Here is an 11,620-nt window from a genome sequence, read left to right on the forward strand (position 1 = left end):
CCGTAGTTTTTGTATCATCTCTATGTGCACATGTGGCCACAATATGAACAGTACCTTTCTATCTAATGATTTTTGTATCAGAGAATCTTTAATTCAATCCATTAACTGGACCCATACTTGGCCAAATGCCATGTCAAGGCACTACAAATATGGCAATAAATGAGGAAGTCTCAGGGAGCTTAACCCATAGGGAACTCACATTCTAATGTTGGAGATAAAAAGGAAAACAAAGAATTTCAAAGACAATAAAAGAGGCAAAACACAAATGGATATAGGGTGTAGTGGGAATACTGAGGAAGGAATAATTTACCTCTCTGAAGAACTTGATGTCTGAGCTGAGTTTTGAAGTAACAACACAAAAAAATCCAGGCAGAACAGGAGATAGACTTTCCAGGCAAAGTAGCCTCTTGTGTATTTGTAGTCACAGATCTACTATACCACATGGTACTTTTGGAAAGTCATAGACAGTTCAGTATAATCTAGCATAAAGTTAAAAGGAGGAAGAATACAAGATAAGCCTGAGCATGTAGACAAATTCGAGATGATGAAAGCCTCTTGTCCAAGAATGTTTCTATTCTTTGTATGGGTCTAAGACATTTTATCTTTGGAGTTAGGGGGTCAGTGAGGATTTCAATAGGGAACAGACATAACTATATTTTCTTTATTAAACACTTTATTGAACAGTGGCATTGAGACTGACTGCGCTGGCTGTCTCCAGAGGCATTTCTCTGGTCACCTGGCTGGCACCATGTCTGTGAGTGAGATCTCCCCAAGGGTGCAAGATATCCAAGAGGAAATCTGAAAAGTTGGACAGTTTAGAACAAATAGCTTGAGAGATTTTAATTCTACTGCAAGGGGTCCATCAGAGTACTGGGTTCCAGGACATTTCAAAGAGGTGTCTGAAAACTCAGGAACATTTTGCTGCAATAAAAATACATCCAACCTCTCTGAAGCCCATGTTTCCTACTGAACAGTGTCACAGAATTCATGAGCTCTGGAAGACTGTGTTGCAGCGGTTGGTCTTCCCAGTATTTGTTGTATATTTGGAAACAGAAACGTTAGTGACTGGAGATGCAGTTACAGAAATTCTTGTCATTGAGCCCAGGTCAGGAAAAAGAATTTCATCTGGATGTGAAAGATTCTCTCAGCAGTTTCACTTCTTGCTAGTGACCTGTTGAGGCTGTCCCTCCACAGTGTGCTTGAGGGGGACCACTCCCAGCCCCTCCACTGCTCCACTTTTATCAATGAGTGTGCCCTGATGTCCGCCTACTCAGCCTGAAAAATGACTGCCTGAGGAAGCGCTAAGATGGCGGGAAGTATGACGTGAAGAAAATAAAGAATGTATTCTGTGATCTCTCAGTCAGGGGCTTTTTGTTGAAAAATGAGAGGCTTTCCCTGCTCCCTACGTTGCTGACCTCAGGGTAGCCAAAGAAGAATGAACCCCAGGTTCTTCTCTCAATAGGTAGGATAGCCCAGCTGCTAAATACTACACTTTATTTTCTGAACCAGATGTATGGTGTATCATAATTGAAACACTTCCAGGTGTGGGGGGGCGTGTAAAAATCTATCCTTTACATGAAAAGAATTTTCTTTACTTCAGTGAATTTGCTCTGTAATTCAGTGTATTTCAGTTCTGTCAAAAAGTGTTAATGTCAATCTCGTGGTAAAGTCTTTTTCTTGCTCATCTGATTACTGTTGTACTGATTGGGAAGTTTGTCTCATTTGTAAGTCTGCCAGATGTGATGCTGATGTTTTCTATATCCAAGTTAGCCATCCATACCCAGGTGTAGCCTGAATACAGTATAAATATAGGTAATTAAAAATCATGGCCACCAAGCAAGGAAAACTTATTTTGTATTTTCCTTCCTTATTTTAAGCCTTGTGAGTAAATCAGATATTGAACTTTTCTTTTTTTCTTTTCTTTTTTTTTGCTAAGAACCTTATAGCCCTGGGTTCTCTCTCACTGCCATCAAAATATGAAAGGTTAAATGCAAAGTCAAGTTCAATAGATTACTTTGGAAAGTTTTTGTATTAAGGGATTTAGTAACATCTTATCATTTGGTTCTACCAGGCAGGGAACAGGGCTCAGTGTTTTAAAACACTTCCACTTTCTGATGTGCTTTAACAATCTATTATCATAGAAATTAAAAATCATCTTCACACACGTCTTGAGAGAGCACTTCATGTGATACATTCCTAAACTACAAAAACTTTTTCCTAGAAGCCAGCTATACTGCTTGGTCTGGGAGTATAAAGCCATCCACATGAGTTAATTAGCAAAACCCTGACTGGTATGTTCTTAGAAAAAATACTGTGCTTTTTCTGGAGGAAAAAAATAAAACCTCAGATTTTTAAAAAAATCAGCTTGATTGGTAATGTTTTTCAGAGTAAGAAATTTCAGGTTGTTGATGGCTAGCCCAACAGTCAGGTTTTAAATTTATAGTCGGGATGTTATCTAAATCTTGTTGGCACTTCCTTCTCCTCCCCATTTTCAGATAGTACTAATAATACTTGCTAGATAACTTTTGCTGTTGAATTGAAATTATTACAATGGTGACTTAATCCACAGTTATTTGATACCCACTGAACGGAAGGTGCTAGTGTTTCCAGAATAATATGAAACATTGAGAAGTAGCATGCTCTCTTGCCTAATAACCAATTTGGACTTTCTGTTTGCATGATAGGAAGTTTGGTATTGCTTTCACAGATTTTTAGGCCAAGTTAAATGCTGACTACATTTCCATCATGAGGAAAGAAGTAGAAATGAAGAATGAGTTTCTGTGCATTGTTGGATTTTAGAACAATTTTCTTGACAGCTCTTTCTGTGGAGACTTTGTAGAAAAAAGAAGATATTAAGTTCTTAAAAGTACCCAGGATGGTCACTTAAAATGTACAATAATATTACAGCCTAGCACAAAAGACTTCTCAATTACATGATCAGACATAGACAGTAAATTTGATAATAATTGTCTTTGCCTCTTTAAGTATCTATGCTGCTTGAGAATATTAAAGTTCTTGTCAGAAGTTGTGGGTTTCAGTTTTAACAAATACAATAGTGAAGGAGAACATTCAGGTCTTATAATTCCATTGGAAGACTTAGAAGTGTCATTCAGTTGTGTTTGTTGCTGGCTTGTTGTAAAGCAATAAACTTTTTTTCTTTTGGTCCTTTGTAAAAAATTTTATTGAGTTATATTAAAATAATACTTATTGGGATTATATCTTTTCTTTCTTTTCCTCTTTTCTTATTGATCAGACCAGAACCTCCAATACAACATTTAAAAAGGCAGTAACTGAGGACATTATTGTTTCTTCTCCAATACGAAGGGAAAGCTATCAATATTTCATCATTAAGTATAATGTGTCCTGTACTTTTTTGTAAACACATATTATTCAATTAAGAAAACTTTCTACTTCTAGTAGTTTTCTGAGCTGTATTTTGAAATCATTATTTTTTAAAAAGTTAATATTCTGAAAGAAATAAAATAAATAAATAAATGGAAAGATTTTCTGTGATCATAAATTGGAAGACTCCACAAGCTATGTTGTAGATATAAACAAAGTGATTCCAAAGTTTATATGGAAAGACAAGAATAACCAACACAATACTAAGAAAAAGAATGAAGTTGAAGGCCTATTTGATTTCAAGACTTACTATTAAACTACATAATGAACACAGCCTGGTAAAGACAAAAAAATAGACAGTAGATTAATTGACTAGAATAGAGAACTTAAAAGAGAACAAAACAAACACAATCAATTAATCTCTAACAAAGGAGTAAAAACAATTCAATGGAGAAAAGATAGACTTTTCAACAAAATGGACATACATTTTTTTAAAAATCCAGGCATAGGCTAAAAAGACAAAGCCTATTCATTAAAATTATTTTAGTCATATTAGAGTTGAACTCCCAAAATAATACTATGAGTGAGAAGCCTTGGTCAAGAGACACTTTATCCTTATGACTTACAGGCTTATAGAACTTTCCAAGTTGCTGTAGCTGGAAATCCTTTCACAGGAAGGATCTTTAATTTTATCTCAGTATTAAGTCTTTAAAACTTCACTTATCAGGAGGTGTTTTTTAACATATTTATATATATACATATACACACACATAGATACATACATATCAAGGAGCTACATAAAATATTTGAGTTATTAATCATTAAAGTTGCCATTATAAATAAAAGAGTTACAAAAAATTAGACCATAAAGACCAGTCCACACCCCAGAGCGGTAGAGGGAAAAAGCAATAAGTGTGTTATCCTTGTTAACACATTGTTATCATTCAGTTGATTCCCTAAGAATTTTGATGTTTCTCAAGCTTTAATTGTACTTTTTGTTTCATCTATTCATAAATCTATGTCCAAAATCAAACTGTTTCTCTTCTCCCTTATTGAAGTTGCTTTCAGCTATAATCTATGCTTGGGATATATTCTTTATTCCAGGTCACAGGAAGTTGGCTGTGGTTTTTTCTGTAAGTCACAGAGCCTGTCAAACAGCCCTTGCCAGGTTCCAGAAGTCCCAATTCCCCTTGCTACTTCAAGCTTAGAGGGTAGAAACAGCTCACAGTTGGTGCTGGTGCTGAAAGTTTAATTATCCATATTGTTTCCTAAACCTTCATGCAGTTCTATAAATAATCGCTTTATTAAATTACCCACTTGATTATGTCGACTGAATCCCTCCAGGATCATGACTGATACAGGAACCGTATTTGTGGACTCTTTCAGAATATAAATTTCTCATCTTTGATTTTCAAAAACTACCCATATTTTAAAAGGCATGTCTATGACTTTGCTTATGCTATTACTTCTATCTGACCCTCACCCTATTCTATTTGTCCAGTTCCTATACATCTTTCAATGCTTAGATGAAATGCCACCTCTTCCCTAAGACTTTCCCTCCAAGGTGCTTGTATGTCCTGGTTTGCCAGCAACAGTCCTGGTTAACACCTATTTTCCAATTATCAATTGGTTCCCTTTCATTCTTAAAAGTGTACTAGTTTAGATGAAACATTATGATGTCACTTTTTCTATGCATCCTTCAAGCAGAAGTAATTTCTCTTGATCCTGATCTCCACATAATTGTATTTGCATACCTTATACAGAACTGTCTTTCTATGAATATCATGGTCATTTATGTCTGTCTCCAACTCCTTCACTATCTATAAGCTCCTTGAGAGCAGCAACTATGTGTCTTAATGCTCCTATCAGTCCCTAGCATACAAACATATAGTGACTATATATACTATACAGATAAATAGATAGGATGAGATGAATAATTTGGTTCCACCATGTGTCTTTCACAATATAAAACCCTCTGATTTAATCACCATCCTTGAATTAAAGGTAGATGGAATTGATTTTTTACAGCTATTTTTAGAGAAGTTTTTGGCTCACAGCAAAATTAAGAGAAAACAAAAGAGATACCCCAAATTCCCCCTGCCTCTATACATCCATAGCGTCCCCCATCGTCAACATCCCCAACCAGAGTGGTACATTAGTTACAATTGATGAACCACATCATTATCACCCAAAGTCCATAGTTTATATTAGCCTTCACTCTTATTGTATATTCCATGGGTTTGGAGAAATCATAATAACATGTGTCCACCATATAATATCATACAGAATATTTTCAATGCCCTAAAAACCCTCCTTTCTCCATCTATGTTCCCTTAACCCCTGACAGACACTGATCTTTTTACTGTCTTCATAGTTTTGACTTTTTCAGAAAGTCATTCAGTTGGAATTACACAGTATGTAGTCTTTTGAGATTGGATTTTATTACTTAGTAATATATATTTAAGTTTTCTGTCTTTTCATGGCTTCATGGCTCATTTCTTTTCAATGATTAATAATAAAATTACCACATTTTTTAAAATTTATTCACTTACTGAAAGACATCTTGAAAAAAATAAAATAAAATAAAGACATCTTGATTTCAAGTTTTTGCAATTATAAAAAGCTATAAATATCCATGGGCAGGTTTTGTGTGGGCATAAATTTTCAATTTCTTTGGGTAAATACCAAGGAGAGTGATTGCTGGATTGTATGGTAAGAATATGTTTAGTTTTGTAACAAACTTCCTAACTGTCTTCCAAAGTGAGTGTACCATTTTGCATTTCCACCAACAATAAATGAGAGTTCTGTTGCTCCACATCCTCACCAGCATTTGGTATTGCCAGTGTTCTGGATTTTTTCCCACTTTAATAGATGTGTAGTGGTGTCTCGTTGCTGTTTTAGTCTGTATTTAACTGATAACACACAAGGAACATTTTTTCATATGCTTATTTGCAATCTGTATGTCTTCTTTGGTGAGGTGCCTGTTAAAGTCTTTAGCCCATTTTCAATCAGGTTGTTTTCTTATAGCTGATTTTTATGAATTTGTGAATATTTTGGGTAATAGTCCTTTATCAGATATGTTTTTTGCAAACATTTTCTCCCAGTCTTTGGCTAGTCTTTCCATTCTCTTGATAGTGTCTTTCACAGAGCATAAATTTTTTTTTTTTTTTTTTTTGGAGACAGAGTCTCGCTCTGTTGCCTGGGCTAGTGTGCTGTGGCATCAGCCTAGCTCACAGCAACCTCAAACTCCGGGGCTCAAGAAATCCTTCTGCCTCAGCCTCCCGAGTAGCTGGGACTACATGCATGCACCACCATGCCTGGCTAATTTTTTCTATATATTTTTAGTTGTCCAGTTAATTTCTTTCTATTTTTAGTAGAGACTGGGTCTTGCTCTTGCTCAGGCTGGTCTCAAACTCCTGACCTCGAGCTATCCTCCCGCCTTGGCCTCCCAGAGTGCTAGGTAAAGTTTTAATTTTAATGAAGTCCAGCTTATCAATTCTTTTTTTCAAGGATCCTTCTTTTTTGTTATATCCAAAATGTCATCCGGAAGCCCAAGGTTAACTAGATTTTTCTCCTACAGTATTTTCTAAAGTTTTATAGTTTTATGCTTTATGTTTAGCTCTGTGATCCACTTTGAGTTAATTTTTGTGAAGGGTGTAAAGTCTTTCTCTAGATTCATTTTTTTGCATGTGGATGACCAGTTGTTTCAGCACCATTTGTTGAAAAGGCTATTTTGTCTAATGTATTGCCTTTGCTCCTTTGTCAAAATTAGTTGACTATATTTATGTTGGTCTACTTTGGGGCCTTCTAGTCTATTCCATTCTATTTGTATATATATTTGCATTTTACCGATAACATACTGTCTTGATTGCTGTAGCTTTATAATAAGTTGTGAAGTCAGGTAGTGTCAGTCCTCCAACTTTGCTTTTCTCTTTCAATCCTATGTTGGCTATTCTGAGTCTTTTGCCTCTATGTATAAATTTTAGAACAAACTTGTCAATATCTACAAGGTTACTTGATGGAATTTTGATTGGGATTACATTGAACCTGTAGATGAAGTTGGGAAGAACTGACATTTCAACAATATTGAGTCTTCCTATCTCTAAACATGGAGTATCTATTTATCTAGTTCTCCTTTGACTTTTTCAACAGAGTTTTATAGATAGATACAGCCCTATATATCATCTTGTAGATATATCATCAAGATGTAGTTATATCTACAAGATTATATAGATTTTCATCATATAAATCTTGTACATAGTTGGATTTATATCAAAGAATTTCACTTCTGAAGGTGCAAATGTAGGTGGTACTATGTTTTTAATTTCACATTCCACTTTTTCATTGCTGGTATATAGAAAAGCAATGGACTTGTGTATGTTAATCTTATGTCTTATAAACTTACTATAACTTCTTATTAGTTCCAGGAGATTTTTTTGTTAATTCTTTCATATTTCTACATAGGCAATCATGTAACCTACAAACAAAGACACTTTTATTTATTTATTATTTTTATGTTTTATTTTTCTTACCAATCAGTATACATTTTATTTCTTTTTCTTATCTTATTGCATTAACTAGGACTTTCAGTATAATGTTGAAAAGGAGTGATGAGAGCCGACATTCTTGCCTTGTTCCTGATCCAAGTGAGAAAGCTTCTAGTTTGTCACCATTAAGTATCATATCGGATACACATTTTTTTTTGTAGATCTTATTTATTTAATTGAGGAACTTCTCCCTATGTTCCTAGCTTACTGGGATTTTTTTTCTATCATGAATGGGTGTTGGATTTTGTCCAATGCTTTTCTGCATCTGTTGATATGATCATATGATTTTTCTTCTGTAGCCTATTGATGTGATGGATTATATTAATTGATTTTTGAATTTGAACCAGTCTTTCATATCTGGAAGAAATTCCATTTGGTTGTGGTGTATAATTCTTTTTATACATTGTTGTATTTGATTTGCTAATATTTTTTTGTTGAGGATTTTTGCATCTATGTTCATGAGAGACAGTGGTTTGTAGTATTCTTTTCTTTTAATGTCTTTGTCTGGCTTTGATATTTGGGTAATGCTGGTCTCATAGAATGAGTTAGAAAGTATTCCCTCTGCTTTTATCTTCTGAAAGAGACTGTAAGGAATTGGTATAATTTCTTCCTTAAATATTTGGTATAATGTACGAGTGAACTCATCTGGGCCTGGTGCTTTCTGTTTCAGAGGTTGTTCATTATTGATTCAATTTCTTTAGTAGAGATACACCTATTCAGATTGACTATTTCTTTTTGTGTGAGTTTTGTGGATGGTGTCTTTTAAGGAATCGATCCATTTCATCTAGATTATCAAATTTGTGAACATAGAGTTGTTCATAGTATTTCCTTTCTATCCTTTTAATGTCCATAGGTTCTACAGAAGTCCCCCCCTTTCATTTCTGCTATTTGCGATTTGTGTCCTCTCTCTTTTTTTCTTAGTTAGCCTGGCTAGAGGCTTATTAATTTTATTGATCGTCAATAAAATTCAAAATTCAAACCTGTTTCAAAGAAGCAGCTTTCAGTTTCATTGATTTTCCCTATTGATTTTCTATTTTCAATTTCATTTATTTCTGCTCTAATTTTTGTTATTTCTTTCCTTCTGCTTACTTTAGATTTAGTTCACCATTTTTACCTAGTGTCATAGGTGAAAGCTTAGATTATTTATCAATTTTAGATCTTTTTTATTTTCTAATATATTATTTCAATGTTAAAAATTTCTCTCTAAGCAGTTTTGCTACATTCCATAAACTTTGGTGTTTTCATTTTCATCTAGCTAATTTCCCTTGAGATTTATTCTTCAACTCACATTTTATTTAGAAGTATATTGTTTAGCTTCTATATATTTGGGGATTTTCTATTTATCTTTCTGTTACTGATTTCCACTTTAATCCTATGGTAATCTGAGAGCAGACATTGTATGATTTCACTTAAGATGTGTTTTATGGCCCAGAACATGGTTTATCTTGGTAGATGTTCTATGTGAGCTTGAGTAGAATGTGTATCCTGCTATTGTTGGATGAAGTAGTTTATAGATGTTAATTATATCCAGTTGCTTGATGGCATTGTTGACTTTAACTCTCTCCTTACTGATTTTCTGCCTGCGGAATCAGTCCATTTCTGCTAGAGAGGTGTTGAAGCCTCCAATTATAACAGTGGATTCATCTATTTCACCTTGCAGTTCTATCAGTTTTTGGCTTACCTAGTTTGATGCTCTATTGATAGGAGCATATGGCTTAAGGATTTTTATGTCTTCTTTGAGAATTGACTCCTTTATCATTATGTGATGCCTCTCTTTATCCCTGATAACTTTCCCTGCTTTGGAGTCTTTCCTGTCTGAAATTAATATAGCTACTCCAGCTTTCTTTTGATTAGAGTTACTGTGGTATATCTTTCTTCATTTATGTTTAATCTATATATGTGTGTTTATATTTAAGGTGGATTTCATGTAGACAATATATAGTTGAATTTTGGTTTTTGATCCATTCTGGCAACTCTTTTAATTGGGCAGTTAGATCATTGGCATTCAAAGTGCCTATTGATATATAGTTGGATTAATATTTACTATATTTGTTACTGTGTTCTATTTGGTGCTCCTGTTCATTATTTCTACTTTTGTCTTCCATTATTTTCCCATCTTTTGTGGTTTTCATTGAGCATTTTATATGATTCCATTATCTTTCTTAAGATATCAATTATACTTATTTTCTTACTTTTCTTAGTGGTTGCCATAGAATTTGCAATGTGCCTTTACAACTAATTCAAGTCCACTTTCAAATAACGCTATACTATTTCATGGGTTGTATGTGTAATAATAGAATAATCCTAATTCTTCTCTCTCATCCCTTGTATTATTGCTGTAATTCATTTCACTTATATATAAGCATATATAATCAGATATATGTATATATATGGTATATACATAAGCATACATCCATAATTGAATAAATTATTGCTCTTATTTTATTAAAAAAATTTTTTTGAGATGGAGTCTCACTCTGCACAGGCTGGAGTACAGTGGCATAGTCATAGCTCACTGTAACCTCCAACTCTTAGGCTCAAGCAATTCTCCCACCTCAGCCTTCCAAGTACCAAGGACTACAGACATGTGCCACCATGCCCAGACAAGTTGCTCTTATTTTAAATAAACTCTATTCTTTCTTTATGGTCCAAGACTTTCTTATAGGTCCAGGTTTATGACCTATTATTTTTCTTCTCTCTAAAGAATTTCTTTTAACATTTCTTACAAGGCAGGTCTACTGGCAACAGATTTCCAAAATTTTCATTTGTCTGAGAAAGGCTGTATTTCTTCTCACTTTTGGAGAATAATTTCACAGAGTATGGAATTCAAAGTTGATGCTTTTTTTTCTCTTAAAACTTTCAATGTTTTACTCCCCTGTCTTGCTTGTGTGGTTTCTGAGGATAAGCTGGATATAATTCTTATTTTTGCTTCTCTATAGAGAAGGTATTTTTTTCTCTTTTTTTGTCAGGTTTTTTTTTTCCCTTTATCTTTGCTTTGCTCTAGTTTAAAAATAATATGCCTAGATGTAAGCATATTTTTTATTTGCATTTATTTTGCTTAGTGTTCTCTGAGCTTTATGGATCTGTGGTTTGGTGTCTAACATTAATTTGGGGAAATTCTCAGTCATTATTTTATCAAATATTTTTTCTGTTTCCTCCTCCCTTTCTTATCTCCCTGGTATTTCCATTACACACATGTTACACCTTTTGTAGTTGTCCCACAGTTCTTGGATAATTTGTTGTTTTTCTCAGTCTTTTTTCTCTGTTCTTTTCTGTTTGGAAGTTTCTGTTGACATATGCTCAAGCTCAGAAATTCATTCTTCAGCCGTGTCTAGTCTACTAATAAGCCCATCAAAGGCAATCTTCATTTCTGTACAGTATTTTTGATCTCTATCATTCCTTTTTTGGTTCTTAGAATTTCCATCTCTCTGCTTACATTGCCCATCTGTCCTTGAATAGTGTCTACTTTATCTATTAGAACCCTTGGATATTACAGTTGTTTTAAATTGCATATCTAACCATTCCAACATCTCTGCCATGTCTGTTTCTGATATTTGCTCTGTCTCTTCAATCTGATTTTTTGCCTTTTATTTTGCTTTGTAATTTTTTCTTGGTAGCCAGACATGATGTACTGGGTAAAAGGAATTATTATAAATAAGCCTTCAGTAATGTGGTGGTAAGGTGTGAGGGGAAGGGAAATGCATGATTAGGTCTCAGTCTTTTAGTGAGCC

The 11,620-nt window shown here is 34.1% G+C and overlaps 1 pseudogene; it reads left to right on the plus strand.

The window, feature by feature from the left end:
• Nucleotides 1–748: 748 nt before the first annotated feature.
• On the plus strand, nt 749–1,425 carry LOC123646978 (annotated as a pseudogene).
• The last annotated feature ends 10,195 nt before the right edge of the window (nt 1,426–11,620 follow it).

This window comes from Lemur catta, chromosome 11 (assembly GCF_020740605.2).
Source record: "Lemur catta isolate mLemCat1 chromosome 11, mLemCat1.pri, whole genome shotgun sequence".
NCBI classification, from domain to species: Eukaryota; Metazoa; Chordata; class Mammalia; order Primates; family Lemuridae; genus Lemur; species Lemur catta.